General features: G+C 34.1%; 1 long non-coding RNA gene across 1 annotated transcript; it reads left to right on the top strand.

Moving 5' to 3' along the window:
- Positions 1–2,189: 2,189 nt before the first annotated feature.
- Positions 2,190–3,170, top strand: LOC122039758. Its single transcript, XR_006128366.1, has 4 exons — positions 2,190–2,275; positions 2,361–2,441; positions 2,888–2,970; positions 3,048–3,170. It is a non-coding gene; the product is annotated as an uncharacterized LOC122039758 (long non-coding RNA).
- Positions 3,171–5,360: the final 2,190 nt, after the last annotated feature.

The raw sequence follows: 5,360 nt of genomic DNA on the forward strand, positions 1-5,360 counted from the left end.
CCTAAGTGATGCATACTTTTATGATATGATGTATACCTAAGTGATGCATACTTTTATGACATGATGTATGCCTAAGTGATGCATACTTTTATGCTATGCTATGTGACTAAATGATGCATTTTTATACATGCTACTTTACTTTGTAAGGCTTGTACCAAGGGTGGACTCCTAATCAGTCTATAGGCCTTGCTTTGTGATCTAGGCCAATAAGGGATGTGCTCCTTAGTACGCCCCTAAGCCTTGCTTTGTGATCTAGGCTAATAAGGGATGGGCTCCTTAGTACATCCCTAGGCCTTGCTTTTTGATCTAGGCTGATAAGGGATGGACTCTTTAAGTATGCCCCTAGGCCATGCTTTGTGATATTGACCTAGTTCCTAGTATGATTCAAGACTTGCTACCTTAGATATACTTAGGACGCGGGCATTTATGTTATGTATGTATGGTACAAGCCGGGGCCCTAAATATGTTGATATTATGTTCAAGTATATATATGTAAGAAGAAAATGGTTTTAAAAGATCATGAGACATACACATGTTTTTCGGATACATGTTTTTAAAATCATGATGCATATAATCTATGATTATGTTGTGTTGAGGCTATGATTTAAGATATGCCATGATATGATTATGTTATGTTTCATGCTATGTTTTAAGAGATGATATGCCATGATATGATTATGTTATGTTTCATGCTATGTTTTAAGAGATGATATGCCATGATATGATTACGTTATGTTTCATGCTATGCTTTAAGAGATGATATGCCATGACTAGTTATAATGTTTGTTATGTTGCATGATATGCTTAAAGAGTATGATATGTTATGCCATGACTAGTTGAGATCATGTTAAGTTGAGACATTATTTGATTATGTGCTGATTGTTGGTTTTAGTGAGTAGGAAAGGAACTTACTGAGCCATGAGTGCTCATAGCTTACTTTCCTTGTACCACAGATAAAGGAAAAAGCTGGAATAGTTAAAGGAGCAGCAGGAGGGGCAACGAAGATGTGTGTGGCGGTGGCTAGGCAACTAAATAAGAACCTGCTTTAAAACCTTTAAGAACTATGCTTTGGTTTTGTGAAATGTAATACAATATGGGTGACTTGATGTTAAGTTTTTATTTATTTTGTTATCATGTTATGAAACCATGTTAGTGTAGTTCGGTTTTAATTAAGTTAAGAAAAATAATTTTAAGTCTTCCACTGTAATACGTACGTAGAGTATCGTAGCCCCGTCCCTTAGTGTTAGCAGGGAGGACGGGCGTTACATTTTCAAAGGAAGATTGGAACCTATCCTCTTAGATCTCAATGTCATTTTTGGCTTTGGCTTTGACTTTGGTTTTAGGAGCTGTGATCCGAATTGGTTATGAGTAGATAGATTTTAGATTTAGTTTTCTGTTAGATGTTTGCACACTCCAATTCACTTAGTAGTTGCATCTAATTCGTTAAAATCAATTTTGGTCTCTAAAGTTTGTTCATAATATAAAATATCTTCTGGTACAAAAGAGAGCATTGTGTTGGCAATAGTTCAATTTCATCTTAGGCGTATGAGGTAATCAGTGAAATTATATAGAAGTGGTTTTTTTCAATTAAAGTACTAGAACTATAGACTTGTCCTCTGCTCATTTTACTTTCTTAATTTGAGAGCAAATCAGGAGAACCCTATTTAAATTTAAATAGATATCTCATTTCATCATCGAGTGGATAGATGCATAAATCTTTATGGTATTTTGCAGGTAAAGATCACTTGCATGTTTCTCAGTTTGGTGGAGAATAAGGTAAACCTTTCCATTAAAGGATCCAGAAGATTATTTTTTCCTTACTGGGGTACTCCTCAATTTTCATCAGTACAACATGAATGTATTCCACAAGCTATTCTGGGAATGGATGTTATTTGTCAAGCAAAGTCTGGAATGGATAAAACAGCGGTTTTTGTACTTTCTACTCTTCAGTAAATTGAGCCAACAGCAGGCCAAGTTGCTGCACTTGTGATGTGTCATACAAGAGAATTGGCCTTCCAGGTTTGACTTTATTTTTAAAGAATGATTTATGTTGATTTTGGTGGTTCTAGAATTTTGATTCATATTTATATTTGTGCAGATTTGCCATGAGTTTGAGCGATTCAGCACGTACTTACCAGACATCAAGATTGCTTATTGTATACTGTACTTGTTGTCCAGTAACTTATCTTTGAACTATTAATATTATATCGTGATATAGGTTTTACATCAGAAACCAAAGAAGACACTGAAGGAGATAACCAAAGATTTATGCCCAGTTGAGACCACTTATAAATATTCAAAGTTTCAGTCATTTAGATTGTCAGTAACGAACTGTTTTTTTGGTTTGATTTGGTTTTCAGGTTCTTAGCATACAACAGTTATACAGAATCAGTACTATGTACTGGGATGACAAGTATGGCACGCAGAGTGTTACATCAGAGGTCAGATTTCACTTAGATATGTTCTTAAGTTGCATTTTGTTTATATATATATATATATATATATATATATATATATATATATATATATATATATATATATCTCACATGCATAATTTTCATATTCACAATGGAATAGCTAAGTGTGGTACCAACTAAGTTTGTGTGGGGACAAAATAGAGAGCAATTAAGGCACCAAGATGGGGCAGTCTAGTGAAGCAATAATGGTGCGTTTCTAGCATCTAGTAATATTCTTGTTGACATAACCAACTGATGGAAGACAATTGGGAATAAATATATTGGCCTATACCAAGTCTTCCATCTCATAGCTTGCCTTTGGGACAAATGGTATCAACCTTATTTTGCAATGACTTCAAACTGTTCTGTTGCACTTTTAGGTCTTTCCAAGTAATGACGTAGAGATTTTTTTTGCCTTTTCAATTTTATAGATCATTTCAAGTATGAGACTTGTGATGGCCGAGGGCTCAAATAATTCTTCCAATAATTCTTTCTTGTTAGATGATGATTCCAGGTAGGCCTTAAACTTTTTCTTCCTCTGTTCTACATATTAGTTACTATAAATTAGATTTACATTCTCCTTTGATGCAGCATTCCATTTTTGGTCGATGATATCTCAAAGTCAATGACAGAAATAGATATAGCAGATATCGATCCACCGCCTTTCCTTTGTCAGAGTTCGGGCTTTGCATTTTTGGCACAATGAAAGTAGCAAATGTTACCCTCCTGTTTATCCACTGCTAATCCCCCTGTGCCATGTGCATAAATTTCTTCCTTCCATCCTGTCCATATCATCAAGTAAACAGGGTAGTATTATAGCAGATATAATATCATTCTTTTATGATATGATCTACACATGCACATTATAAACAATATACAATAAGCAATGATGATATATGGTGAATTTACTTCTTTACTTATTTCTTGTTTTACTTGATGTATTATTGAGCATCCTCATCCATATATTATAGGCCTTGGAAACTATATACAGTTATATATTGACCATAATATTAGTAATTTGATTATCAAGTTGATCTCATAGTTCTGTTGGTTCTAAAGGAAATTTATTCTTTGTCACTTTTTATATGTACAAGAGTTTTGGATTGTTTAGGGGAGAGAATTACAAGTCAGAAAAGCTCAAGTTCTTTAGTGGATATATATACAGTTGTTTGTTTCACCTTTCTTGATCTCAATGCACACCAATCCCTTAGTTTAGGGAGGTAGTACATTTTGTTGAGTTGTTGTTACAAATTAATCCCTTATATTTATGTGATAATTGATGAATGTTTCTTTTTTTAAGCATTTCAGTTAGTCATCTTGTTACCTGGTGCCCTTACTGCTTTTTCAACTATGATTTTTGGTCTTGGTTTACTAATATATTATTTATGTATTTTTATAGTTTACAAATCTCAAGTACTCCAGAGTTGAAATTGATGAAGTGCGGATCGAGTGGGCTGAATGCATGCTAGATTACATTTGAAGTGCGGTTCTACCTTGATGTGTTGTTAAAAGAATGTTCTACCTTGATTTTGATATCTATTAGCTAGCTTTTGATGTAAAAAGAATGTTTGGGTATTTTATAGATACTATTGTAAGAAGATTATTTATATAATTTGTGAATATTTGTGTATTTTATGGATATTGTTGAATGAAGAATATTTGTATAATATGTGAATATTTGTGTACTTTTTTTTTATTATTGTCAGTTTTTCATTGTTTCGAAAATCAAATTGTTAAAAAATATCCATATTACATCGGTTTTCCACCGCTGCAAAACTGGTGTTATTAACTAATATTACATCGGTCATTTACCGCTGCCAAAACTGGTGTTATTAACATACAATATTACATCGGTTTTACACCGTTGATGAAACGGTGTCGTTAAATGATACTACACCAGTTAATAACCGATTCGAAGACCGGTGTCGTTAAGTGATACTACACCGGTTTTAAACCGATGTCTAAAATGGCAGACCTTTTACATCGGCTTCATAGACATCGATCGAAAATGAAATAGACACCGGTGGAAAATCGATGTCTATGAGGGTTTTTGTTGTAGTGAAGGTAGCAAATGTTGAACCTACTAGGAACTAGGCCCGTTTCATAGACCATCGACCTAGGGGCAACTTAGGTGCCCATCCCTTTTTACTAGGTCCGTTTCATAGACCATCGACCTAGGGGTGCTTATGGAGCCCACCCTTGGAACAAGCCATACAAAAGTAAAATAGCATATCATGTTATCATATCATAGCATATCATGTTTCTTGTCATATCATGAAGAGTGCTCTTAATCCCAACTTAAGGGAAGCATCTCTTTGTCATATCATGAAGAGTGCTCTTGATCCCAACTTAAGGGAAGCATCTCTTAGGCTTTTCATCTTACATAAGCCTTTCATAAACATATCATGAAGCATAGCATGTTCGTGTCTTATCATGAAGCATAACATGTTCTTATCATATCATGAAGCATGACATATTCTCATCATATCATGAAGCATAGCATATTCCTATCATATCATAAAGCATAGCATATTTTTATCGTATCATGAAGCATGGCATGTTCTTGTCATATAAGGAAGCATAGCATGTTCTTATCATATAAACATATCATTTTCATGCATAGTTAGGGGTTTTGAGCCTTCTACAAACCCTAATCATACTTGGCCAAAACTTGCAAGGGTTTTGGTCTTGGATCTTAAGCAACTTTAAATAAGGAAAGCATCATATTAATATCACATGGTACTTATCATAACATAGAGGACCTTTAGCAAATACAAACCCTAGTTTTCTTGGTTTGGCCGAAACCTACATGTCATGGTTCTAGGTTTTTTATTTTTATTTTTTTTTTGCAACATAAGCATGAAAGATTTAAACTAACATCATATAGGAGAACCCTTCATCATA

Source organism: Zingiber officinale, chromosome 2A, assembly GCF_018446385.1.
Source record: "Zingiber officinale cultivar Zhangliang chromosome 2A, Zo_v1.1, whole genome shotgun sequence".
Lineage (NCBI taxonomy): Eukaryota > Viridiplantae > Streptophyta > Magnoliopsida > Zingiberales > Zingiberaceae > Zingiber > Zingiber officinale.